The 27,571-nt window shown below is 38.7% G+C and overlaps 1 pseudogene; it reads right to left on the bottom strand.

Moving 5' to 3' along the window:
• Positions 1-27,571, bottom strand: part of LOC113272637 — a 235,065-nt pseudogene that overhangs the window by 59,002 nt on the left and 148,492 nt on the right.

The raw sequence follows: 27,571 nt of genomic DNA, 5'->3' as shown, positions 1-27,571 counted from the left end.
TCCAAACAGTAAATAAACAAGAATTCTATTTTGTATCAACTCTATACAACCAAGTGATATGAGTTGGACAAAGGCTCTTCCGTTTATCTCAACATAAACTCCTTCGTCGGGTCTGGATCTATCTTATGTTCAATCACCCAAAGGTACTCGATTAAGATTAAGCCAACAACACCTTTAATCCGAAGAACCGTGTTGATGCCGATTTACTCAATTAATCAATCTAATCTACCAAAAGGATAAACCGATGATTAATTGGATCCTCTTTTACCCAAACAAGTATTGTGCACACCAAAGATTATAAAACCCAAGTCAGATCTTCAATATCTTCTTTATCTTCAAATCTTCTTAAATCTTCAATAAACACCTGCATACAATCACTTGAATCTCTTGTGATCAATCACGCACAGAACGGAGTCTGTTAACAATGGATTATCACAAGATCGTCTTTAGAACTAACAACAGTCTAAAGATCCCTGTCGAAACTCTGAACTAGTTTGATGAATCGTATATCAGAAGAGAAGATTCTCAAGAATAAACAAACTAGGTGCAATCAGATTTCAACCATCGTTAGTCAATCAAATCAATCGAAAACAATGGTAAACCGCAATTATCTAGTTTCCCACCAACGGGTCGTGCTAGAGCTTCTCAATCCCAAAGAATACTTTAAAACGAGCGACCGTAAGAGATTTCACCTAATTAGATTACTCTCCTCTCCGATAGGCGGCTACACCAGTAACAAATACAAAAGAGGAAGTTTGTTGTTACGAAGGATTAGTTTGCTAGAAAGGCAAACTTCGTGTATTTATAAACAAGGAAGTTTGGACACCAAGGAATTTCCAAAATCGAAAATATTCTCAAGATATTCATAAATGCACAGAATCGGTTTTCATAATTCCTGGAAATGCTCTGTCCAAAAATAACAACCGAAATCTCTCGAAAAATCTAATTAGTAAATGCACATTATTAATTCTGTAATTTCCTTACAAAGTTAAATTAATAACCTTAATTAAAAGATTCTTAACTTACTTATGTTTCGATCCTGGGATTCTCTTCCCTTAGCCGTTTAAGGAATATCTTTGAACAATTATAGAAATAAACATTCACATCACGTGTTCAAAGTTTGCCGACATCTTTACTTTGTAAGTTCTCTTTCACACTTACAACCTTGAAACCGATTTGCCACACTTCCAAACAAGTTTAGAATTGGTTCATCTGACTTTCAAGAACTATGTGATTGATCAAACCAACATTTAATCACAACCATGGGTTTACGGTTCTACCAAAACAAGTTTCGGTTCTACCTCTATAGATGGGGAAAAACGATTTGCTGGTTTTTACGGAATTGAAGAGACGTCCGTGTGGAGACTCCTTGAACCAAGCGAAATGTTGAACCTCACACAGATGCACTGCAAAAAGGGAGTGCTTTAAGTTCGAGAGATCAATCTGTAAGACTCTGGCCTAAACCAAGAACAATGGTCGTTCCAGAGTCAATTTGGTCACAAGAGAGGATGGGCTGATCTGTAGGAGGGAAGCTGAGAAATGTGTGAGATCAACATTTCGCTCGGTTCAAGGAGTCTCCACACGGACGTATCTTCAATTCCGTAAAAACCAACAAATCGTTTTTCCCCATCTACAGTTTGGCGACCACAGTGGGAGATCATTCTCTCTGTTGCAATCTTACAATTCACAAAGATGGCTGGTCTTAGGTCTGGGTTAGTTACAGGTTCCAACACAAACGATGCTAGCACTAGCAATAATAACAATGATGGTATTCCGAAAACCATTCCTGCTTCCAACAATGGCGGTGATATCACTCCTCCTCAGATCAATAGTGGAGCAATCCCCTGTTTGGTCGTTTCCCTGAGGAAATCAGAGAAACCCCGCCTATCATAGCTAATCTCATGAAGGTGCAAGAGACTTTTGCCAAGAATCTGACTGACATGGCTGCAACACAGAAGGAGCTGTGCAATTATCTCAAAACTGTCACTGACAAGATGTCATAGAAAACTCAAGAAAAAGTAAAAGGAAAAGAAACATCTTCGGATGTTGATCCTGAAGTCGTTCCAGTTCATACGGTGGATGACAATGAAGTCCGCAAAGCTGCAGACGATCCATCAGCGAAGGAATCATCAAGTTTCATTACTCGGGAAGATTTGGAACGTCTCTTGGAGAACCGTGGAAAAAATAAGACACCACATGTCCATCGTCACCAGCCTCTGTACCCTGCTGCTACGCAAATAATTCCTCTTCCAAAAGGTTATACCTCTCCAACCTTCACTTTGTATGATGGAACAGGCAATGCTCGAGAGCATGTCTCTCGGTTTCTGGAAGCGTTGGGAGGACATGAGCACAATCATGTAGTCCGTCTGAAGGAATTTTCAAAATCCCTGAAAGGCAGGGAATATACCTGGTACAACAACATAATGCCAGGAAGTATCACCAGTTGGAGAGAAATGATTAACGCCTTCTATAGAAAGTACTTCTTTGTGTCAGAGAAAATTACTCTCTCTAATCTTGGAAGAATGTTTCAGAGGAGCAATGAACACCCTAATGACTATGTGAAAAGATTCAGAGTCCAGGCCTTGGACTGTCATGATCCAAACGTCACAGAGAAACAACTGGTAGACTTGTGTATCAACGACATGATCCCGATATACAAAGCTTTATTGGAAAATCTTCGTTTCCGGACCTTCTCAGAGCTTCATGAAGCGGTGAAGGGATCGGCAACTACTGCACCCGCTTTACTGGAAAGAGCAAAGTCTTCAAGATCGAGGAACCTCGAAGCAGCCGACGCCTAGTCAAAAATCAGTATAATCTCCAGCCTTCAGCAAATGTTGTTGCTAAAAGGAATGAAAGGAAAGCCGAGACACAACGCTTCTCCAATATCCCAGGATCCTCTGAAGGCGCAAAGAAAAGATAACCAATCCTGAAATGCACAAACCTCGACCCGGCATCAACGAACGGGGAAATGATAGGACAGACTCAAACTTCTCTCTTCTCAGGAAGGAGTGATTGAGTTACTAGAAGTCTGGGTTCAAGATGCTGCAATCAAATTGTCGTTCATCAGGAGAGAGACAACTGAAGAAGAAATGGAGAATCCCGGGTACTGTCACCTTCATAGATTCATCAATTATCCAACAAGCAACTGCAATATTTTGAAGCACATTTTCAAAGAGAAGGTTGATCCACAATATCTTCAACTGGAGACTGAAGGAGTACACAAGAATCCTCCCCCAATCAGGACCTTTACACTCTTTGATCAACCTATCAAAGAGGCAGCTCAATCCTTGGTCGAGCGTGAGTTGCTCTATCTGTCGAAGGCACAAAGGAGAGACATGTTCACAGCACTGAACCACATCATGTCAAGAAGTCCATTCCGGAAATACTTCTTGAGCCTCCAGCCAATACCAAGATATGTACGACTGGGGACTTCTTACCACAGTTAATCTCAGAAGAAACGAATTTGGAAAAACGTTAGTCGATGCTGGCACTGATGTGTTTTGTAAATAGTGGTAAAAGTGGTTCGATTCTCAGACTTGCGAAGGATAAAATATAGACTTAAATTCTAAAACTAAAATAGAAAACACACTAAAAGTTGTAGCAAACTCAATCAAAGATGATATCAATATTAAAAGAACACTGAGGCCAAGATTCCACTATTTTCCAAGTTTAAGGTGATTTAATCCAATCTTTGTATTCATGCAATTTTCTCGTTCAATTTGATTCTTACTATTGCAACAAGTAGATTTTCAAAAGAAATAATTGTAAATACCAAGTATGAAGCATCAAAAGTCTTAAACTAAGCATACTCCATCGAAATAGATCAAAATTACTCAAATAAAAATCATATTCGATATTAGTTCGAGGCAAATAATCATAATAAAATTGCAATAAATAGATAAAAGAGAATATACCACTTTTTGTTGGAAAAATCGCTTCATCCAGCGCCTCAGCAATGGGGTTTAGCTCCTCATATTAACCACGTTCTCAAAGTATGTTTTTATAGCTCAAAAGTGTACAAGAAGGTGAAAAAGTGATAACACAGCCGACTCGCAACAGTGTGAAGGTGTTGCAGAATCTCTGTTACAAAGAGGAAACAGTAGCTAAAGACCTAATGCAATTACTGTTGATAAACGATAGATGGGTTCTGCTGTTGAATAGCGATAGTGTTCTGCGACAGATACTAGTGCGTCAATATTCTTCGTGTTCTTCCTCTTCAGCAGCAGCGGCAGAATATTGTATTTTCCTGCAACTCGATCTTTGGAGCTCTGTGGTGTTCTAAACTTCTCCTAAGGTTTCGTACCCCCTATATGAGACTCGAAACAACTTATATATACTCTACAGGTGACGATATTTCGAGAAAGATTTCAATTATCTTCCCGTTCTTTTCTCTGCAAGTCACGGACTTTTCTTCACAGAAAGTTACGGATTCTTTCCCTTTTCTTCTCTGGTTTCCGTCGTCAACCCTCTTCTTAGGATAGAATCAAATCCAACAGGTGATATTCTCTTTCCTTTTTGTACGTATTTACTAAAAATAAATCAACTTCCCATAATTTCTCTCTTGCCCTGTTTTCACGAGAACCACATCACAACTTCTCTTGGTTCGATTCAAACTCTACTACCACCTCTGTTTTGTAGCAACGGGCTAATTCGAGTCATATCCATGAAAATATCCAGCATAATCCACGTAACTTTTCAACAGCAAAAAACCCGAGATTATATCACTTTCCAGTTTTGCTTCATACTAAAAATCCAGCCCAAGTTCATCGAATAAAACACCCATACACGCCATGTTTAGTCGACTAAAGCCTAACCCAAGAGAATTCAGCGGTTGAATCTCTCCATAATCGTTCCAAAATCAAACCCTAAAATATGCTCCGCTGTAAAAATAATTCCCGCCAGAACTTGAATTTGAATTCTTGAAGATGACCTCCCCTTATCCTCTGATGGAGTGTAAATAGCATGCGGCAACAAATATTAAATAGGATACCCCTTATCAGTAAGTGACCCTTATCCAAACTGAGAGTCCGAATAGTAATTTTCTCCCACGAGCGCAAATACCACTTTTCGAGCCAATTTTCCCGCAAAAGCTTATTTCTCCAAAAACACCTACAAAAACATAAAATACCAAAATAAGTACAAAAATGGGTACTAACAAAATAGAAAATCGAGATCAAGATAGACACATAAATGCGTCTATCAAATACCCCCAAAACTATTATTTGGTAGTCCTCGAGCAAATCAAGTAAAATAAAATCCTAACTCACTGTCGCAGGCATCGTCGATTGCATTTAGCGTATGCAATAAGCCTTTAAATCCCTAGGTGTCTCTAGTGGCGGAGTGTTGTCTCCGGAGGGTTTACCAGAGGTATACCCACAAAACCTTTATACTCCAGACCCCAGTTATCTACACACAACCTTGGAAGGCTCTAAAGAATCTCCTTGGTTGGCATACTTATTGACTACAGGAGGAAGTACCCTGATGCGAAATTCCAATTGTTGTACACGAGTTCGCACTCAAGCATACTAAAATTCATATGAAGTGATAGAGCTCTACTCAGATAGTCGCACTATGGACATCAATATACGGAGTCAAAATTAATCACATGGATACATCAAGAAGATGATATAGAGAAAAACATAGATGGTTTTGATGTTTACTAGGTGAACGGTGTTTCTCATATCTGTCTGAAGGCCTCCGCCAAAATGAACCTATCCTAATGGACTGAGATACTAGTCTGACTAATATCAACACACTGGCATATACAAGGGTACCAGTGGTCGATAATCCTAACTCTAGGTCAACACAACTGGCATATACAAGAGTTCCAGTGGTCGACTTTATTGAATTTATTCCAGTTGGTCTGATGGTCTGGTCTCAATTTCTCTCTTTTTTTTTTTTTTTTTTTTGTTCTCTTTTTTATTTGTATCTCAATCACTCTAATTCACCCTAGCATTGGTAACAACTTGAATCGTGAGCGCCACCTAATCACTTAGAGAAACATAGTTTAAAAAACAAAACAAATTAAAAACAGAAGTGAAAAGGACTTAACGATATATGGTGAAACTATCATGTTATTTCTAACACCTGAGCTATGTGCTTTTATGAATAGACTCTTTAGATGTTGCCATCTAGTCAGATTGGTTCCTCAACTCCTACAACCAAAATGCTTCCATCCACTTAGATTGGTTAGTGCCATCCTTAATAGGGATAAATTTCTAGGCTCTGAGTTTATTTATTGCAACGAAAAGGTAACAAAAAGTTCTACCCCACCCCCAAACTTAAATCTAACATTGTCCTCAATGTTTCTAATTAAGGAACAGTACCAAAAATATAAGTAACATGAGGAAATAGTAAAGAGAGAAGTCGTACAGATAGGACCTGGGTGAAGTGTAACAAAAAAACCTACAAAAATATTATACAACATACAAAATCGCCTCGATAGTCAATCAAGGTAAACATGCTCCTCCAGAGGGACCTTCTCAACATCACCTGTAGGAAAAGGCTCTAAAAAGGGCTTCAATCGCTGACCATTAACCTTCGAAGAACTACTACCATCTGGTGTCTCAATCTCAACAGCGCCATGAGGAAAAACAGTACGGACCATAAAAGGACCGGTCCACCGAGAGCGCAACTTTTCGGGGAATAGATGCAACCGAGTGTCATACAGAAGAACTTTTTGACCTGGAGAAAATGACTTTCGTAAAATATTCTTATCATGTACAAGTTTCATTTTGTTCTTATACTCCTTAGCACTATCGTATGCATCTCTACGAATCTCGTCCAACTCATTAAGCTGGAGTTTTCTGTGAGCTCCTGCCTTGTCAAGTGAAAAGTTTAGGTTCTTAACAGCCCAATAGGCTATATGCTCTAACTCAACGGTCAGGTGACATGCCTTTCCAAATACTAAACGATAAGGTGACATTCCAATGGGTGTCTTAAACGCAGTACGATAAGCCCATAAGGCATCAGTAAGCCTCGATGACAAGTTTTTCCTATTAGGATTAATTGTTTTCTCTAAAATACGCTTAATTTCCCTATTGGAGACCTCTACCTGACCACTAGTTTGTGGGTGATATGGGGTTGCTACTTTATGGGTAATACCGTATTATTTCACTAAAAGAGCAAACGGTCTATTACAAAAGTGTGAACCTCCATCACTAATTATAGCTCGTGGCGTACCAAAACGTGTAAGTATATTCTCTTTCAAAAACTGGACTACGACCCTGTGGTCATTCGTTTTACACGGAACCGCCTCAACCCACTTAGGCACATAGTCTACAGCGACAAGTATGTAAAGATAACCAAACGAAATATGAAATGGACCCATAAAATCAATGCCCCACACATCAAAGACCTGAATCACTAAAATAGGGTTCAAAGGCATCATATTTCTACAATAAATGGTTCCTAACTTCTGGCAACGCTCACAAGAAACACAATGACTATGGGAATCTTTAAACCACGAAGGCCAGTAAAATCCACACTGCAAAATCTTAGCAGCAGTCTTCTTAGCACTAAAATGACCCCCACATGCATGTTCATGACAAAAGGAGATAATACTAGACTGGTCACCTCAGATACACATCTCCTAATAATCTGGTCCGGACAATACTTAAACAGATAAGGATCGTCCCAAAAGAAATGCTTAACCTCGGCTAAAAACCTAGAACGATCTTGCTTACCCTAATGTTGAGGCATTCGACCAGTAACAAGATAATTCACTATATTTGCATACCAAGGTGATTGGGAAACAGAGAACAATTGTTCATCAGGAAAACTATCCCTTATAGGAAGGGAATTATTAGGGGAACTAACAACTAGCCTAGACAAGTGGTCTGCTACTACATTCTCTGCACCCTTTGTGTTTTCTCGCTGACCTAGCACAACGCCTATAGCATAATCTGAAGCATCATACATAATTTCAAAGGGTAGGTTCCAGTTAGGTGCCTGGACTATCGGGGCAGTAGTGAGTAAAGTTTTATCCTTTAAGCAAGTTTTAAGCTTATCAAAAGCCTTTAAGCAAGCATCATCAAAGACAAACTTAACATCTTTTTTAAGCAAATTGCAAAGAGGTCTAGAAATCAAGCTAAAATCCTTAATGAATCGACGGTAAAAACCTGCATGCCCTAAGAATGACCTAATATCTTTTACGGTTTTTGGGACCTGTAAAGTCTTAATAAGGTCAACTTTGGCTTTGTCTACCTCTATACCCTTTGAAGAAACGATGTGCCCTAAGACAATTCCTGATTCAACCATGAAATGGCATTTTTCCCAATTAAACACTAAATTCTTTTCCTTACACTTAGTCAACACTAATGTCAAATGATGCAAGCACTCATCAAAAGATGAACCAAACACTGAAAAATCATCCATAAAGACCTCTAAAAACCGTTCTACCATATCAGAAAATATGGTCATCATACAACGCTGAAAAGTCGCAGGGGCATTACATAACCCGAAAGGCATGCGTCTATACGCAAAGGTACCAAAGGGACAGGTAAAAGTGGTTTTCTCTTGGTCTTCTGGGGCAATAACGATCTTATTATAACCGGAGTAGCCATCTAAGAAGCAATAGTGACTATGTCCAGCTAATCGCTCTAGCATTTGGTCGATAAAAGGAAGGGGAAAGTGATCCTTCCTTGTGACCTTGTTCAATTTCCTATAGTCAATACACACACGCCATCCCGTGGTCACTCGGGTTGGGATTAATTCATTATTATCATTCTGGACTACAGTGATACCTGATTTCTTGGGGACAACCTGAACAGGGCTGACCCACTTACTATCTGAAATTGGGTAAATAATACCCGCATCTAACAACTTAAGCACCTCTTTTCGAACTACCTCTTTCATGTTAGGGTTCAGTCGACGTTGCATATCCCTAGAAGTTTTGGAGTCTTCCTCTAAATGAATCTGATGCATACACACAGTAGGACTTATACCCTTAATGTCTGCTATAGTCCACCCTAAAGCTTCCTTATTGTCTTGAAGTACTTTTACTAGCCTACTTTCCTGATCACTATCCAAATCAGAAGCTACAATCACAGGTAAAGTCTCAGATGGGCCTAAAAACACATACTGTAGAGTATCGGGTAGTGGTTTAAGGTCCAACTTTGGGGGCTCTTCTAAAGAAGGAATTAGGGTAGTCTCAGAAACTGGTAATGGTTCGAACCTAGCTTTCCATCTATCAGTGTCTAACACAGGGGCTAATAGAGCATTCACTTGTTCAATAGTGCTATCGTCATCAAAATCTAAACCAAAATGGGATAGACAACTTTCTAATGGGTCTTCAAATAAAATGTTTGGTAATGACTTCTGAACTAAGGCTTTTATCATGTTCACCTCTTCAACACATGTGTCATCTATCTCATAAGGTATCTTACTGACATTAAAAATGTTCATCTCTATAGTCATATTACCAAAAAATAAATTCATCACACCATTTCGACAGTTAATGATCGCATTCGACGTAGCTAAAAACGGGCGACCTAAAATCACAGGTATCTGGTTCTCTTGGTCAGGGACAAGTTGAGTATCTAGGACCACGAAATCCACTGGATAGATAAACTTGTCGACCTCAATAAGGACATCCTCAATAACACCTTGAGGAATTTTAACAGACCTATCAGCTAACTGCAGTGTTACCTGAGTAGGTTTCATTTCAACAAGTCCTAGTTGTAAGTACACATGGTACGGAAGTAGGTTCACACTGGCTCCTAAGTCAAGTAAAGCTTTTTCTACTCGGTGTTTACCTATTGTTGAAGCAATGGTAGGAGAACCTGGGTCTTTTTACTTTGGAGTTGTGGTGTTCTGAATGATTGAACTTACGTGACTAGCTAAAAAGGCTTTCTTATGGACGCTAAGTTTTCGCTTTCGCGTACACATATCCTTAAGGAACTTGGCATAAGCAGGAATTTTCCTAATTACATCTAATAAAGGAAGGTTTATGGTAACTTGCTTAAAAACCTCTAATATGTCATTAAAGTTCGACTCCTTTTTTGTTGGTATTAATAGTTGGGGAAATGGGGCTCTAGGCACAGAATCATACCTCTCAGGAACTGAGTTGGCATCATCAGAAATTTTATCAGTTTCCTTAGCTAGTGGTCCTGAGGGGTGAATTACAGTATGTTCACTATCAGGCATGGTTACCTGATTGTCTACTATTCTACCACTCCTAAGGGTTCTAATAGCATTCAATTGATTCGATGGTTTTGTACCTACTTCATGAACTCCTCTAGGATAGGGATTAGTCTGATTAGGGAACCTACCATTATCTCTCTCACTTAAGGTCTTAGCTATTTGTCCGACTTGAAGTTCTAACTTAGCAAGGCTCTGAGCATTAGTTTGAAAATTCTGCTTGGTTTCCTTTTGAAAACTAACATGGCTCTGTGCTAACATTTCCTGAGTTTTTGCTAACATATTAATAGATTCCTCTAAGCTAGTCGTTTTATTTTCTGGGCCTAATGTATTCCTAGTGTAGCCAAAACCTGGGGGAGCATTAGAATTATTAGACTGACCCTGACTCTGTCCCTTAGACCATGAAAAGTTCGGATGGTTTATCCAACCAGGATTATACGTTTCTGAATATGGGTCAAACTTCTGACGATTATCAAACTTAGTTTTATTATATAAAGCATTGTCTTGCTCTTCATTATTCTGACCTTCCCAAAAAGGTTCCACTCTACCACTAGTGTTACCCACTTCTAAAGCTTCTAACCTTTTCGCTATAGCAGCAATTTTGGCATCTGATTCATAGCCTCCTTCTACCCTATTAACGTTTCCTCTGCCGAGAAGAATTGTTTTCTGGGGTCCCCTACTACTTTCCCATTGTTGGGTCTTTTCGGAGACTTCATGCAAATATGTCATCGCGTCATCAACTGTTTGGTTCTCAAATCCACCAGTACACATAGATTCTACTGTGATTGTGGTGGGATAATCTAAACCCTCATAAAGGATCTGAACTAACCTAACTTTCTCTAACCATGATGACGACATTGGGCTTATAAAATCATTGAACCTTTCCAAATACCTATACAAAGTTTCTCCCTCCTCTTGAGAAAACGTGCAGATTTGCGTCATAATAGACGATGTTTTGTGCCTACGGAAAAACTTGTTCAAAAAGGCAGATGTAAGTTGTTCATACGTTTCGATTGACCCGGAAGCCAAACTATATAGCCACGATTTAGCTTTATCTTTCAGGGAAAAGGGGAATAACCTAAGTTTCAAAGCATCATCATCTAGGTTTCTAATCCCGAGGGTACTACAAATTTCCTCAAAGTCCCTAACATCCAAATAGGGTTTTTATTTTCTTTCCCTGAAAAGATTGGGCGCAGCTGTAAGGTCCCGGGTTTAAGTTCATAAGTTGCTTCTGTCTCAGCTAACCTGATACATGAGGGGAGAGTAGTCCTAGTTGGATTCAACAAAGCTTTCAAAGTTGCCATTTCTGGCGCTATCGGAGCAACAAGGATTCTCTCCTCAATCAAAGGACGTTCAAAAACAGACTCTTCAAAAGTCGGACTCTCTAGATTAAGGTAATCGAGACGCTTCGAACTACTAGGTTTCTCTTTAACAAATCTACCTAGTGCGTCTCTTTTACGTTCAAGCATACAATAAAATTTTCTAAATTAAAAGGGTAAGCAAACACAGATCAAAGCCGACTCAACCAAATCAAACTTATTGATTTCTAGCAAACAAAAAGCATGATGGCTCCACTTAGATTGTTTCTAGACCAGCTTTTAATCCTTCGAAAGGGAATTCGTTACAATTTAAGCAAACCCCTTTGGAATCAATCCGAGTTAAAGTAAGTTGAATAGAGGCGAAGGAAGCTCGGTGGAGCTTTGATACCCAAGGCCTCACCGGTATAGCGCAGTCACGCATTCAACTTACAGAAACCGTCAAGAACTTCGAAGTATGCTTAAAAGAGTAACCAATATTTTTTGAATGACTTTCCTGTTAAGCTCGTTACCCTATCGGTCTCGTTCTAGTCAAAACTTTAGGCTTAGGTTCGCGTAGGTTACGTGTTCCTAAAGCGGGCAAGAAGAGAACGGTGATGAAATCCTAACCCTTATCTTGTATGCCCAGGCCTTGCCCTTTACTAGAAAAATAAATGTCTGTATTCAGTCCTCAACATATATGCATACGAAGGAGTCCAGTAACTCGCTGACAGGGGATTCGCGAGTGTTTAGAATCTTACCTCCCGTTCCAGACGGGGGATGAATCGGTTGTTGTCGACTCGGGCCACTGACTCCGATGTCAAGTGTACGAACCCAAGGTGCAAAGACAATATCGTAATTGTCCTCCTTCTCTGCAAACAGTTTATATTTAAAGTACCCTTCCGTAGGGTAATAATAAAAAAAAATAATGTCCCAAAGTCCATAAGTCCAAAAGTCCAAAAAGAAAAGAAAAATTACAAAAATAATAAACCCTAATACAGTTTTTTTTTAAAATAAAATAAACAAACCCTAAACTAAAATTGTCTAAAATAAAATTGTCTTCTTTTCTGTTCTTTTTGCTTTAATCTTTAGCTCCAAGTCTTTATGAAATCACCAAACTCTTTGGCTCAATTTTCTTTATGATCCAGAACCTGTAGACACAAGATAAATACCCAAAAACATAAAAAAGATCAAAAATAATAAAAAATAAAAATAAAATAAATCTAAAACCCTAAAAACAAGTCCGCGTCGGCGGCGCCAAAAATTGATGTGTTTTGTAGATAGTGGTAAAAGTGCTTCGATTCTCAGACTTGCGAAGGATAAAATATAGACTTAAATTCTAAAACTAAAATAGAAAACACACTAAAAGTTGTAGCAAACTCAATCAAAGATGATATCAATATTAAAAGAACATTCAGGCCAAGATTCCACTATTTTCCAAGTTTAAGGTGATTTAATCCAGTCTTTGTATTCATGCAATTTTCTCGTTCAATTTGATTCTTACTATTGCAACAAGTAGATTTTCAAAAGCAATAATTGTAAATACCAAGTATGAAGCATCAAAAGTCTTAAACTAAGCATACTCCATCGAAATATATCACAATTACTCAAATAAAAATCATATTCGATATTAGTTCAAGGCAAATAATCATAATAAAATTGCAATAAATAGATAAAAGACAATATACCACTTTTTGTTGGAAAAATAGCTTCCTCCAGCGCCTCAGCAATGGGGTTTAGCTCCTCATATTAACCATGTTCTCAAAGTATGTTTTTATAGCTCAAAAGTGTACAAGGAGGTGAAAAAGTGATAACACAGCCGATTCGCAACAATGTGAAGGTGTTGCAGAATCTCTGTTACAAAGAGGAAACAGTAGCTAAAGACCTAATGCAATTACTGTTGATAAACGATAGATGGGTTCTGCTGTTGAATAGCGATAGTGTTCTGCGACAGATACTTGTGCGTCAATGTTCTTCGTGTTCTTCCTCTTCAACAGCAGCGGCAGAATATTGTATTTTCCTGCAACTCGATCTCTGGAGCTCTGTGGTGTTCTAAACTTCTCCTAAGGTTTCGTACCCCCTATATGAGACTCGAAACAACTTATATGTACTTTACAGGTGACGATATTTCGAGAAAGATTTCAATTATCTTCCCGTTCTTTTCTCTGCAAGTCACGGACTTTTCTTCACAGAAAGTTACGGATTCTTTCCCTTTTCTTCTCTGGTTTCTGTCGTCAACCCTCTTCTTAGGATAGAATCAAATCCAACAGGTGATATTCTCTTTCCTTTCTGTACATATTTACTAAAAATAAATCAACTTTCCATAATTTCTCTCTTGCCCTGTTTTCACGAGAACCACATCACAACTTCTCCTGGTTCGATTCAAACTCTACTACCACCCCTGTTTTGTAGCAACGGTCTAATTCGAGTCATATCCATGAAAATATCCAGCATAATCCACGTAACTTTTCAACAACAAAAAACCCGAGATTATATCACTATCCTGTTTTGGTTCATACTAAAAATCCCGCCCAAGTTCATCGAATAAAACACCCATACACGCCCTGTTTAGTCCACTGAAGCCTAACCCAAGAGAATTCAGCGGTTGAATCTCTCCATAATCGTTCCAAAATCAAACCCTAAAGTATGCTCCGCTGTAAAAATAATTCCCGCCAGAACTTGAATTTGAATTCTTGAAGATGACCTCCCCTTATCCTCTGATGGGGTGTAAATAGCATGCGGCAGCAAATAGTAAAGAGGATACCCATTATCATTAAGTGCCCCTTATCCAAACTGAGAGTCTGAATAGTAATTTTCTCCCACGAGCGCAAATACCACTTTTCGAGCCAATTTTCCCGCAAAAGCTAATTTCTCCAAAAACACCTACAAAAACATAAAATACCAAAATAAGTACAAAAGTGGGTACTAACAAAATAGAAAATAGAGATCAAAATAGACACATAAATGCGTCTATCAAATACCCCCAAACCTATTATTTGCTAGTCCTCGAGCAAATCAAGTAAAATAAAATCCTAACTCACTGTCGTAGGCATCGTCGATTGCATTTAGCGTATGCAATAAGCCTTTAAATCCTTAGGTGTCTCTAGTGGCGGAGTGTTGTCTCCGGAGGGCTTACCAGAGGTATACCCACAAAACCTTTATACTCCAGACCCTAGCTCTCTACACACAACCTTGGAAGGCACTAAAGAATCTCCTTGGTTGGCATACTTATTGACTACAGGAGGAAGTACCCTGATGCGAAATTCCAATTGTTATACACGAGTTCGCACTCAAGCATACTAAAATTCATATGAAGTGACAGAGCTCTACTCAGATAGTCACACTATGGACATCAATATCCGGAGTCAAAACTAATCACATGGATATATCAAGAAAATGGATATAGAGAAAAACATAGATGGTTTTGATGTTTACTAGGTGAACGGTGTTTCTCATATCTGTCTGAAGGCCTCCGCCAAAATGAACCTTTCCTAATGGACTGAGATACTAGTCTGACTAATATCAACACACTGGCATATACAAGGGTACCAGTGGTCGATAATCCTAACTCTAGGTCAACACAACTGGCATATACAAGGGTTCCAGTGGTCGACTTTATTGAATTTATTCCAGTTGGTCTGATAGTCTGGTCTCAATTTCTTTTTCTTTTTCTTTTCTTTTTTTGTCTCAATCACTCTAATTCACCCTAGCATTGGTAACAACTTGAATCGTGAGCCCCACCTAATCACTTAGAGAAACATAGTTTAAAAAACAAAACAAAATAAAAACAGAAGTGAAAAGGACTCAACGAGATATGGTGAAATTATCATGTTATTTCTAACACCTGAGCTCTGTGCTTTTATGAATAGACTCTTTAGATGTTGCCATCTAGTCAGACTGGTTCCTCAACTCCTATAACCAAAATGCTTCCATCCACTTAGATTGGTTAGTGCCATCCTTAATAGGGATAAATTTCTAGGCTCTGGAGTTTATTTATTGCAACGAAAAGGTAACAAAAAGTTCTACCCCACCCCCAAACTTAAATCTAACATTGTCCTCAATGTTTTTAATTAAAGAACAGTACCAAAAATATAAGTAACATGAGGAAATAGTAAAGAGATAAATCGGACAGATAGTACCTGGGTGAAGTGTAACCAAAAACCTACAAAAATATTATACAACATACAAAATCGCCTCGATAGTCAATCAAGGTAAACAGGGTCCTCCAGAGGGACCTCCCCAACATCACCTGTAGGAAAAGGCTCTAAAAAGGGATTCAATCGCTGACCGTTAACCTTCGAAGAACTACTACCATCTGGTGTCTCAATCTCAACATCGCCATGAGGAAAAACAGTACGGACCACAAAAGGACCGGTCCACCGAGAGCGCAACTTCCGGGGAATACATGCAACCGAGTGTCATACAGAAGAACTTTTTGACCTGGAGAAAATGACTTTCGTAAAATATTCTTATCATGTACAAGTTTCATTTTGTTCTTATACTCCTTAGCACTATCATATGCATCTCTACGAATCTCGTCCAACTCATTAAGCTGGAGTTTTCTGTGAGCTCCTGCCTTGTCAAGTGAAAAGTTTAGGTTTTTAATAGCCCAATAGGCTCTATGCTCTAACTCAACGAGCAGGTGACATTCCTTTCCAAACACTAAACGATAAGGTGACATTCCAATGGGTGTCTTAAACGCAGTACGATAAGCCCATAAGGCATCAGTAAGCCTCGATGACCAGTCTTTCCTATTAGGTTTTCTCTAAAATACGCTTAATTTCCCTATTGGAGACCTCTACCTGACCACTAGTTTGTGGGTGATATGGGGTTGCTACTTCATGAGTAATACCGTATTGTTTCACTAAAAGAGCAAACGGTCTATTACAAAATTGTAAACCTCCATCACTAATTATAGCTCGTGGCGGACCAAAACGTGTAAGTATATTCTCTTTCAAAAACTGGACTACGACCCTGTGGTCATTCGTTTTACACGGAACCACCTCAACCCACTTAGACACATAGCCTACAACGACAAGTATGTAAAGATAACCAAACAAAATAGGAAATGGACCCATAAAATCAATGCCCCACACATCAAAGACCTCAATCACTAAAATAGGGTTCAAAGGCATCATATTTCTATGGGAAATGGTTCCTAACTTATGGAAACGCTCACAAGAAACACAATGACTATGGGAATCTTAAAACAACGAAGGCCAGTAAAATCCACACCGCAAAATCTTAGCAGCAGTCTTCTTAGCACTAAAATGACCCCCACATGCATGTTCATGACAAAAGGAGATAATACTAGACTGGTCACCTCAGATACACATCTCCTAATAATCTGGTCCGGACAATACTTAAACAGATAAGGATCGTCCCAAAAGAAATGCTTAACCTCGGCTAAAAACCTAGAACGATCTTGCTTACCCCAATGTTGAGGCATTCGACCAGTAACAAGATAATTTACTATATTTGCATACCAAGGTGATTGGGAAACAGAGAACAATTGTTCATCAGGAAAACTATCCCTTATAGGAAGGGAATTATTAGAGGAACTAACAACTAGCCTAGACAAGTGGTCTGCTACTACATTCTCTGCACCCTTTTTGTTTTCTCGCTGACCTAGCACAACGCCTATAGCATAATATGAAGCATCATACATAATTTCAAAGGGTAGGTTCCAGTTAGGTGCCTGGAATATCGGGGCAGTAGTGAGTAAAGTTTTATCCTTTAAGAAAGTTTTAAGCTTATCAAAAGCCTTTAAGAAAGCATCATCAAAGACAAACTTAACATCTTTTGCAAGCAAATTGCAAAGAGGTTTAGAAATCAAGCTAAAATCCTTAATGAATCGACGGTAAAAACCTGCATGCCCTAAGAATGACTTAATATCTTTTATGGTTTTTGGGACCTTTAAAGTCTTAATAAGGTCAACTTTGGCTTTGTCTACCTCTATACCCTTTGAAGAAACGATGTGCCCTAAGAAAATTCCTGATTCAACCATGAAATGGCATTTTTCCCAATTAAGCACTAAATTCTTTTCCTTACACCTAGTCGACACTAATGTCAAATGATGCAAGCACTCATCAAAAGATCAACCAAACACTGAAAAATCATCCATAAAGACCTCTAAAAACCGTTATACCATATCATAAAATATGCTCATCATACAACGCTGAAAAGTCGCAGGGGCATTACATAACCCGAACGGCATGCGTCTATACGCAAAGGTACCAAAGGGACAGGTAAAAGTGGTTTTCTCTTGGTATTCTGGGGTAATAACGATCTGATTATAATCGGAGTAGCCATCTAAGAAGCAATAGTGACTATGTCCAGCTAATCGCTCTAGCATTTGGTCGATAAAAGGGAGGGGAAAGTGATCCTTCCTTGTGACCTTGTTCAATTTCATAAATAGTCAATACACACACGTCATCCCGTGGTCACTCGGGTTGGGATTAATTCATTATTATCATTCTGGACTACAGTGATACCTGATTTCTTGGGGACAACCTGAACAGGGCTGACCCACTTACTGTCTGAAATTGGGTAAATAATACCCGCATCTAACAACTTAAGCACCTCTTTTCGAACTACCTCTTTCATGTTAAGGTTCAGTCGACTTTGCATCTCCCTAGAAGGTTTGGAGTCTTCCTCTAAATGAATCTGATGCATACACACAGTAGGACTTATACCCTTAATGTCTGCTATAGTCCATCCTAAAGCTTCCTTATTGACTTGAAGTACTTTTACTAGCCTACTTTACTGATCACTATCCAAATCGAAAGCTACAATCACAGGTAAAGTCTCAGATGGGCCTAAAAACACATACTGTAGAGTATCGGGTAGTGGTTTAAGGTCCAACTTTGGGGGCTTTTCTAAAGAAGGAATTAGGGTAGTCTCAGAAACTGGTAACGGTTCGAACCTATCTTTCCATCTATCAGTGTCTAACACAGGAGTAAAATCTAATAGAGAATTCACTTGTTCAATAGTGTTATCATCATCAAAATCTAAACCAAAATGGGATAGACAACTTTCTAATGGGTCTTCAAATAAAATGTTTGGTAATGACTTCTGAACTAAGGCTTCTATCATGTTCACCTCTTCAACACATGTATCATCTAGCTCATAAGGTAGCTTACTGACATTAAAAATGTTCATCTCTATAATCATATTACCAAAAGATAAATTCATCACACCATTTCGACAGTTAATGATCGCATTCGACGTAGCTAAAAATGGGCGACCTAAAATCACAGGTATCTGGTTCTCTTGGTCAGGGACAGGTTGAGTATCTAGGACCACGAAATCCACTGGATAGATAAACTTGTCGACCTCAATAAGGACATCCTCAATAACAACTCAAGGAATTTTAATAGACCTATCAGCTAACTGCAGTGTTATCTGAGTAGGTTTCATTTCACCAAGTCCTAGCTGTAAGTACACATGGTACGGAAGTAGGTTCACACTGGCTCCTAAGTCAAGTAAAGCTTTTTCTACCCGGTGTTTACCTATTGTAGAAGCAATGGTAGGAGAACCTGGGTCTTTGTACTTTGGATTATGGTGTTCTGAATGATTGAACTTACGTGACTAGCTAAAAAGTCTTTCTTATGGACGCTAAGTTTTCGCTTTCACGTACACATATCCTTAAGGAACTTGGCATAAGCAGGAATTTGCCTAATTACATCTAATAAAGGAAGGTTTATGGTAACTTGCTTAAAAACCTCTAATATGTCATAAAAGTTCGCCTCCTTTTTTGTTGGTATTAATAGTTGGGGAAATGAGGCTCTAGGCACAGAATCATACCTCTCAGGAACTGAGTTGGCATCATCAGAAATTTTATCAGTTTCCTTAGCTAGTGGTCCTGAGGGGTGAATTACAGTATGTTCACTATCGGGCATGGTTACCTGATTGTCTACTATTCTACCACTCCTAAGGGTTCTAATAGCATTCAATTGATTCGATGGTTTTGTACCTACTTCATGAACTCCTCTAGGATTGGGATTAGTCTGATTAGAGAACCTACCATTATCTCTCTCACTTAAGGTCTTAGCTATTTGGCCGACTTGAAGTTCTAACTTAGCAAGGATCTGAGCATTAGTTTGAAAACTCTGCTTGGTTTCCTGTTGAAAACTAACATGGCTCTGTGCTAACATTTCCTGAGTTTTTGCTAACATCTTAATAGATTCCTCTAAGCTAGTCGTTTTATTTTCTGGGCCTGATGTATTCCTAGTGTATCCAAAACCTGGGGGAGCATTAGAATTATTAGACTGACCATGACTCTGGCCCTTAGACCATGAAAAGTTCGGATGGTTTCTCCAACCAGGATTATAGGTTTCTGAATATGGGTCAAACTTCTGACGATTATCAAACCTAGTGTTATTATATAGAGCATTGGCTTGCTCTTCATTATTCTGACCTTCCCAAAAAGGCTCCACTCTACCACTAGTGTTACCCACTTCTAAAGCTTCTAACCTTTTCGCTATAGCAGCAATTTTGGCATCTGATTCATAGCCTCCTTCTACCCTATTAACGTTTCCTCTGCCGAGAAGAATTGTTTTCTGGGGTCCCCTACTACTTTCCCATTGTTGGGTCTTTTCGGCGACTTCATGCAAATATGTCATCGCGTCATCAACTGTTTGGTTCTCAAATCCACCAGTACACATAGATTCTACTGTGGTTATGGTGGGAAAATCTAAGCCCTCATAAAGGATCTGAACTAACCTAACTTTCTCTAAACCATGAAGAGGACATTGGGCTTATAAATCATTGAACCTTTTCAAATAACTATACAAAGTTTCTCCCTCCTCTTGAGAAAACGTGCAGATTTGCGTCCTAATAGACGATGTTTTGTGCCTAGGGAAAAACTTGTTCAAAAAGGCAGATGTAAGTTGTTCATACGTTTCGATTGACCCGGAAGCCAAACTATATAGCCACGATTTAGCTTTATCTTTCAGGAAAAAGGGGAATAACCTAAGTTTCAAAGCATCATCATCTAGGTTTCTAATCCTGAGGGTACTACAAATTTCTTCAAAGTCCCTAACATGGAAATAGGGGTTTTTATTTTCTTTCCTAAAAAGATTGGGAGTAGTTGTAAGGTCCCAGGTTTAAGTTCATAAGTTGCTTCCGTCTCAGCTAACCTGATACATGTGGGGCGAGTAGTCCTAGTTGGATTCAACAAAGCTTTCAAAGTTTCCATTTCTGGCGCTATCGGAGCAACATGGATTCTCTCCTCAATCAAAGGACGTTCAAAAACAGACTCTTCAAAAGTCGGACTCTCTAGATTAAGGTAATCGAGACGCTTAGAACTACTAGGTTTCTCTTTAACAAATCTACCTAGTGGGTCTCTTTTACGTTCAGGCATACAATAGAATTTTCTAAATTTGAAGGGTAAGCAAACACAGATCAAAGCCGACTCAACCAAATCAAACCTATTGATTTCTATCAAACAAAAAGCATGATGGCTCCACTTAGATTGTTTCTAGACCAGCTTTTAATCCTTCGAAAGGGAACTCGTTACAATTTAAGCAAACCCCTCTGGAATAAATCCGAGTTAAAGTAAGTTGAATAGAGGCGAGGGAAGATCGGTGGATCTTTGATACCCAAGGCCTCACCGGTATTACAAGGCGGCGCAGTCACACATTCAACTTACAGAAACCGTCAAGAACTTCGAAGTATGCTTAAAAGAGTAACCAATATTTTTCGAATGACTTTCCTGTTAAGCTCGTTACCCTATCGGTCTCGTTCTAGTCAAAATTTTAGGCTTAGGTTACGTGTTCCTAAAGCGGGGAAGAAGAGAACGGTGATGAAATCAGAACCCTTATCTTGTATGGCCAGGTCTTGCCCTTTACTAGAAGAATAAATGTCCGTATTCAGTCCTCAACATATATGCATACGAAGGAGTCCAGTAACTCGCTGACAGGGCATTCGCTAGTGTTTAGAATCTTACCTCCCGTTCCAGACGTGGGATGAATCGGTTGTTGTCGACTCGGGCCACTGACTCCGATGTCAAGTGTACGAACCCAAGGTGCAGAGACAATATCGTAATTGTCCTCCTTCTTTGCAAATAGTTTATATTTAAAGTACCCTTCCGTAGGGTAATAATAAAAAAAATAATGTCCCAAAGTCCATAAGTCCAAAAAGAAAAGAAAAATTACAAAAATAATAAACCCTAATACAGTTTTTTTTTTTTTTTTTAAAAAGAAAATAAACAAACCCTAAACTAAAATTGTCTTCTTTTCTGTTCTTTTTGCTTTAATCTTTAGCTCCAAGTCTTTATGAAATCACCAAACTCTTTGGCTCAATTTTCTTTATGATCCAGAACCTGTAGACACAAGATAAATACCCAAAAACATAAAAAAGAATAAAAATAATAAAAAATAAAAATAAAAATAAAATAAATCTAAAACCCTAAAAACAAGTCCGCGTCGGCGGCGCCAAAAATTGATGTGTTTTGTAGATAGTGGTAAAAGTGCTTCGATTCTCAGACTTGCGAAGGATAAAATATAGACTTAAATTCTAAAACTAAAATAGAAAACACACTAAAAGTTGTAGCAAACTCAATCAAAGATGATATCAATATTAAAAGAACACTGAGGCCAAGATTCCACTATTTTCCAAGTTTAAGGTGATTTAATCCAATCTTTGTATTCATGCAATTTTCTCGTTCAATTTGATTCTTACTATTGCAACAAGTAGATTTTCAAAAGAAATAATTGTAAATACCAAGTATGAAGCATCAAAAGTCTTAAACTAAGCATACTCCATCGAAATAGATCAAAATTACTCAAATAAAAATCATATTCGATATTAGTTCAAGGCAAATAATCATAATAAAATTGCAATAAATAGATAAAAGACAATATACCACTTTTTGTTGGAAAAATAGCTTCCTCCAGCGCCACAACAATGGGGTTTAGCTCCTCATATTAAACATGTTCTCAAAGTATGTTTTTATACCTCAAAAGTGTATAAGGAGGTGAAAAAGTGATAACACAGCCGATTCGCAACAGTGTGAAGGTGTTGCAGAATCTCTGTTACAAAGAGGAAACAGTAGCGAAAGACTTAATGCAATTACTGTTCATGAACGATAGATGGGTTCTGCTGTTGAATAGCGATAGTGTTCTGCGAAAGATACTTGTGCGTCAATGTTCTTCGTGTTCTTCCTCTTCAGCAGCAGCAGCAGAATATTGTATTTTCCTGCAACTCGATCTCTGGAGCTCTGTGGTGTTCTAAACTTCTCCTAAGGTTTCGTACCCTCTATATGAGACTCGAAACAACTTATATATACTCTACAGGTGACGATATTTCGAGAAATTTTTTGTGATTTCAATTATCTTCTCGTTCTTTTCTCTGCAAGTTACGGACTTTTCTTCACAGAAAGTTACGGATTCTTTACCTTTTTTTCTCTGGTTTCCGTCGTCAACCCTCTTCTTAGGATAGAATCAAATCCAACAGGTGATATTCTCTTTCCTTTCTGTACGTATTTACTAAACATAAATCAACTTCCCATAATTTCTCTCTTGTCCTGTTTTCACGAGAACCACATCACAACTTCTCCTGGTTCGATTCAAACTCTACTACCACCCCTGTTTTTTAGCAACGGGCTAATTCGAGTCATATCCATGAAAATATCCAGCATAATACACGTAACTTTTCAACAGTAAAAAACCCGAGATTATATCACTTTCCTGTTTTGCTTCATACTAAAAATCCAGCCCAAGTTCATCGAATAAAACACCCATACACGCCCTATTTAGTCCACTGAAGCCTAACCCAAGAGAATTCAGTGGTTGAATCTCTACATAATCGTTCCAAAATCAAACTCTAAAATATGCTCCGCTGTAAAAATAATTCCCGCCAGAACTTGAATTTGAATTCTTGAAGTCCCCTTATCCTCTGATGGGGTGTAAATAACATGCGGCAGCAAATAGTAAAGAGGATACCCCTTATCAGTAAGTGCCCCTTATCCAAACTGAGAGTCCGAATAGTAATTTTCTCCTACGAGCGCAAATACCACTTTTCGAGACAATTTTCCCGCAAAAGCTTATTTCTCCAAAAACACCTACAAAAACATAAAATACCAAAATAAGTACAAAAATGGGTACTAACAAAATAGAAAATCGAGATCAAAATAGACACATAAATGCGTCTATCAGGCACCTCCATCAACAACATTCCACTGAAAATCATCGGATCCACAGGCATCACTCGACAAGAAGCTACTCATGCTCCCATCTCAATCAGAGACCTTGAAAGAACGCTCGGAACTACTTATGGCTACATCACTCTCAAAGTGAACATGAGTTCAACCTGGACAGAAACCAAGTTTCACATTATCAGGAAGATCCAGGATATGACATGTTCTTCAGACGAGCGTGGATCCACGCTGAAAAGATGGGTACTTACAAAGCGCCTTTGGTTACACATCTCTCCAACGAAGAAATTTCTGATCCAGAAGATTTGGCGGACGTTCCATCATCAGAGCACTTGGAGGAATTTTGAACTTTGACGAGGTTGAAACAAGAACTTGCATAAGATGCATAGACAATCATCAAAAGGTCCTGCACTCAGGAAAGTCTCATTCCTCCCATGTCTATGTCATTTATTTCCTCACATGCTATTCTAGCATAGGGACTCAATTCTGCTAGCATCTCTGCTATTGCAAGACGCTATAAGTGGGTAATCTCACTTCAGCAATATTTTACCAAGTGGTTGAATCTGACATTTCTCCGAATCGAGCATCTTACTGAGACATTCATTACTGAGATGATGTTCAAACACGGCAAAGAACAATTTGGGCATTTCTCCATATCCTTGCAGGAGTGTTCACGTGTGCCACAAAATCAGAAAGCTCTGATGTCTGCACAATTGTTGAATCCCACTACCGCGACTAAAGGAATGTTGAATCAACAGTAGATAGTTGGTACCCAAACGATCAAACCTAAGACATGCTCAAGGGATATGACGCTTTAACGCTCAAGAAGCCTTCAAATTATACTCCCAATCAGAGAGTACACCTCCTATAAGGGTGCATCTAGCTTCAACACAAATATCTATACGATGACACACTGATTCAACACCAACGCAATCAAAGTGTAACTTAATTACAATAGCTAATTCTTCATTATCCCGTGATAAGACTTCTGAAGCAGATACAACATCATTCATCCATGTATGGCACAAACTCCTTCAACATACACTGGGGACTTGATCTTATTGGAATTTTCAATCTGATGTGATTCCATGAAACTTCGTCAATGGAACCTCTCTACATCACAAGACTTGCACGACCAAGGAACTTTTCTACTCACATCTATAATGGAGACCGCCGACGTTATCTTCCACAACAACTTCGATTCCCTGACGAAGCCACTTCACAGTAAAGTCATATTCAGGAGAATTTGGGTTGAAATCCTAGAACATCTTCATCTTAGGAATGCTCAACTCACCAACTAGTTCGTGAATGTAAAAGCCTCACTGGATGAAGGAGCAAAGGCTATATCGATAATCATGTTTCTAACCCTTTTCGGTCCTTGGAGCAACTCCAACTATAGTATCGGCATCAACAAGGATATGTGGAGCAACTCCATTCATAGTCTCAGCATCAACAAGAACATCTGGAGAAAATTCAGTCGTGGTCTCAGCATCAACAACGGTCTCAGGAGCAACATCCTCATGACAAGGCTTCATCAACTAACCATTCTCTGAAGTGTTACACATGAAGCGAACTTCTCCAAGAACTAATGATTGATATCAAGATGTGTAGACATGATAATATGTTCACATGAAAGTCTTCCCAAAGCTTACACGACGGGGGGGCACAATCCCAAATCTTCTACAAGATGTTCTCTCACCTATATAAATGAGATACAATACATTTCGGGCCATGGGTTTAAAAAACATACCAAAAGGGCGCATCAATCGGATATACGAGCTGAAAGATATGGCCTTTACTGTCAGGTCTACGAAATCTGAAAAATTTGTAAGGAATTACAAATTACAAATGTGCATGCTTCGTTGGCTGACCTCTACAACTCCAAATTGAGTGATTCTTTCCTCATGTGATAACTCAGTCTCTTAGCTTCAAAATTTGGGGTCAAGCACCGAATTCCGAAAATATATGAGGTTCCTACAGCTTCCAAAGTATACAACAATCAAGCAGCAATTCTTAGACGGGATTCATAACTTTCACAGTCGATCGGTGTCCACCGGGTCTTTCCACTAAGTCCTTCATCAAGGTACCTTCAACTTCGACCACCAAGGTCTTTACATCAATTTTTCTACCTGGATCCTCTATCCAAGTCTTTCCAGAAGAAAAGAAAACGAAAAGGAGAGATTTAACAAAATACTGGGGACTGATGGTCCACTGATCATGATCATCAGTTTCACAGTCCGAGACCCGCGACACCAGACTCTCATGTGCTAATCATTCATCATAAAAGGAATTCTACCACCAGGACATGCAACCATGGTCATTACATCACCCCCTCTTGAGAGCAACCTCAGTTATGGTCCCGTGACTAGGGTTTCAGAAGTGATGTTTCTACGACTGATAGAAACAAGATGGCACTGCAAGCACCATGCTCATGTATCAATCAAGGGGTCTTGATCTCAAATGAATTAATGACATTAAAATTCTTCACCAACCGTTCGATACACAAGCGAATGGTATAAAGACACAACATGAGTGTTCTACAACAAGCTGGCCTGAGATGATTTTACACTGTCACGCACAAAGCAGAGATCTGGGAGAAATTGGTGAATAATCTAGGGATGGGTCATATACCATTCTCTTCTTATGAATGTCCTCTAAAACATATCCAAAATTCATAGCAATTGGAGAAACGAGCAAAACGATGTGGCCAAAACATTGGACTACATACCAGCTGAAAATTTTCTGGAAGTCTCCTGGAAGGTTACTGTTTCGTCAATTTCGGCACTTAAACGTGCTCAAAAGCCGAAAATCTTCTCTCACAAAGCTTGGAAATTTTCTGAGGATGAAGAAACATGGGTAGATCACGAAAATCCGACATCGGACGAAGATTCTACAGCATTTTCAATGAAGACCTAATTTCTGAATTTTCTGATGACGAATTATGACGAAATTCTTCATTCATCTACGCCTTCCGCGCATGATCAGACTGCATCTTCATCCTCTAGTCTCATTTTCTGAAGTCGGCGGCGTTTTGCTGATAAGCTGCAAGCCTTTCATCTTCATCTTTCCTTTTCAGTAATAACTCATCTCGTCCCTGCTTCTCTTTTGCATCCAGTAAGGCTAAGAAAGCGTTGATTCCATCACGGATGACTCCCAGATGATCGAGAGACATACAATGCATCAGCTTACCAGCGTCTCTGAAAAGTTGATTCACCTCGGCATGAACATCTGCAGAAGTCTTCATCTTTGACATGATATTTCTGGAGCGTTCCCCGGAAGGGCCAGAAGAGTGGTTGTAACCAGAATTCACCACTATCTGAGGCGAAAGACATGGAGTCATGGATATACCAATAAAAAACGCATAACAAAATGGTAACAATCCAACACTTTCCTATTTACGATTTCACTAGCTGTAGTGATTATAACGTCAGAATTCCGAAAACTTGCTCGTTCCCTCAAATTTGCAAAGACGAGCAAAATTCATTATTCAAAATCATGACTTGATTTTCATAAAATTGTGAACAACCCACGTGAATTTTAACATCCACTGGTTTTTCAAAATCTAGACAGACGTCCATTCTACAATTGTGAAAACTCACATAAAGACATTATTTCACCATGTATAATGGTCTACTTTCAACAGTTGTTCAAAATCAAAACATGATTTTACAAAATATATAAATATTTAACGTGAAACTCACGTAAATTTGAAAAATATATCTATATATTTTTGCTCCCTCGCACGAGCATCTGTCTTTGAAGCTAGAGTATATTTTCAAAGATTTCTGAAAGCTCGAAGATAAAGTTTTTTCATGAAATCTCATAAACAAAATTTTATTACTAACAGACGCACGTCTATTAACAAAAAAAACTTTTCTCTCGTACGAGCATCCACCTTTGAAACGAGAATTTATTTCACTTTATGAAATCTCACATATTTAAAAAAGATAAAAATAAAATTTTGGTTTTCGTGAAAGCT

Source organism: Papaver somniferum, chromosome 4, assembly GCF_003573695.1.
Source record: "Papaver somniferum cultivar HN1 chromosome 4, ASM357369v1, whole genome shotgun sequence".
In the NCBI taxonomy this organism is placed as follows: Eukaryota; Viridiplantae; Streptophyta; class Magnoliopsida; order Ranunculales; family Papaveraceae; genus Papaver; species Papaver somniferum.
This window is presented reverse-complemented; position numbering and strand designations above follow the sequence as displayed.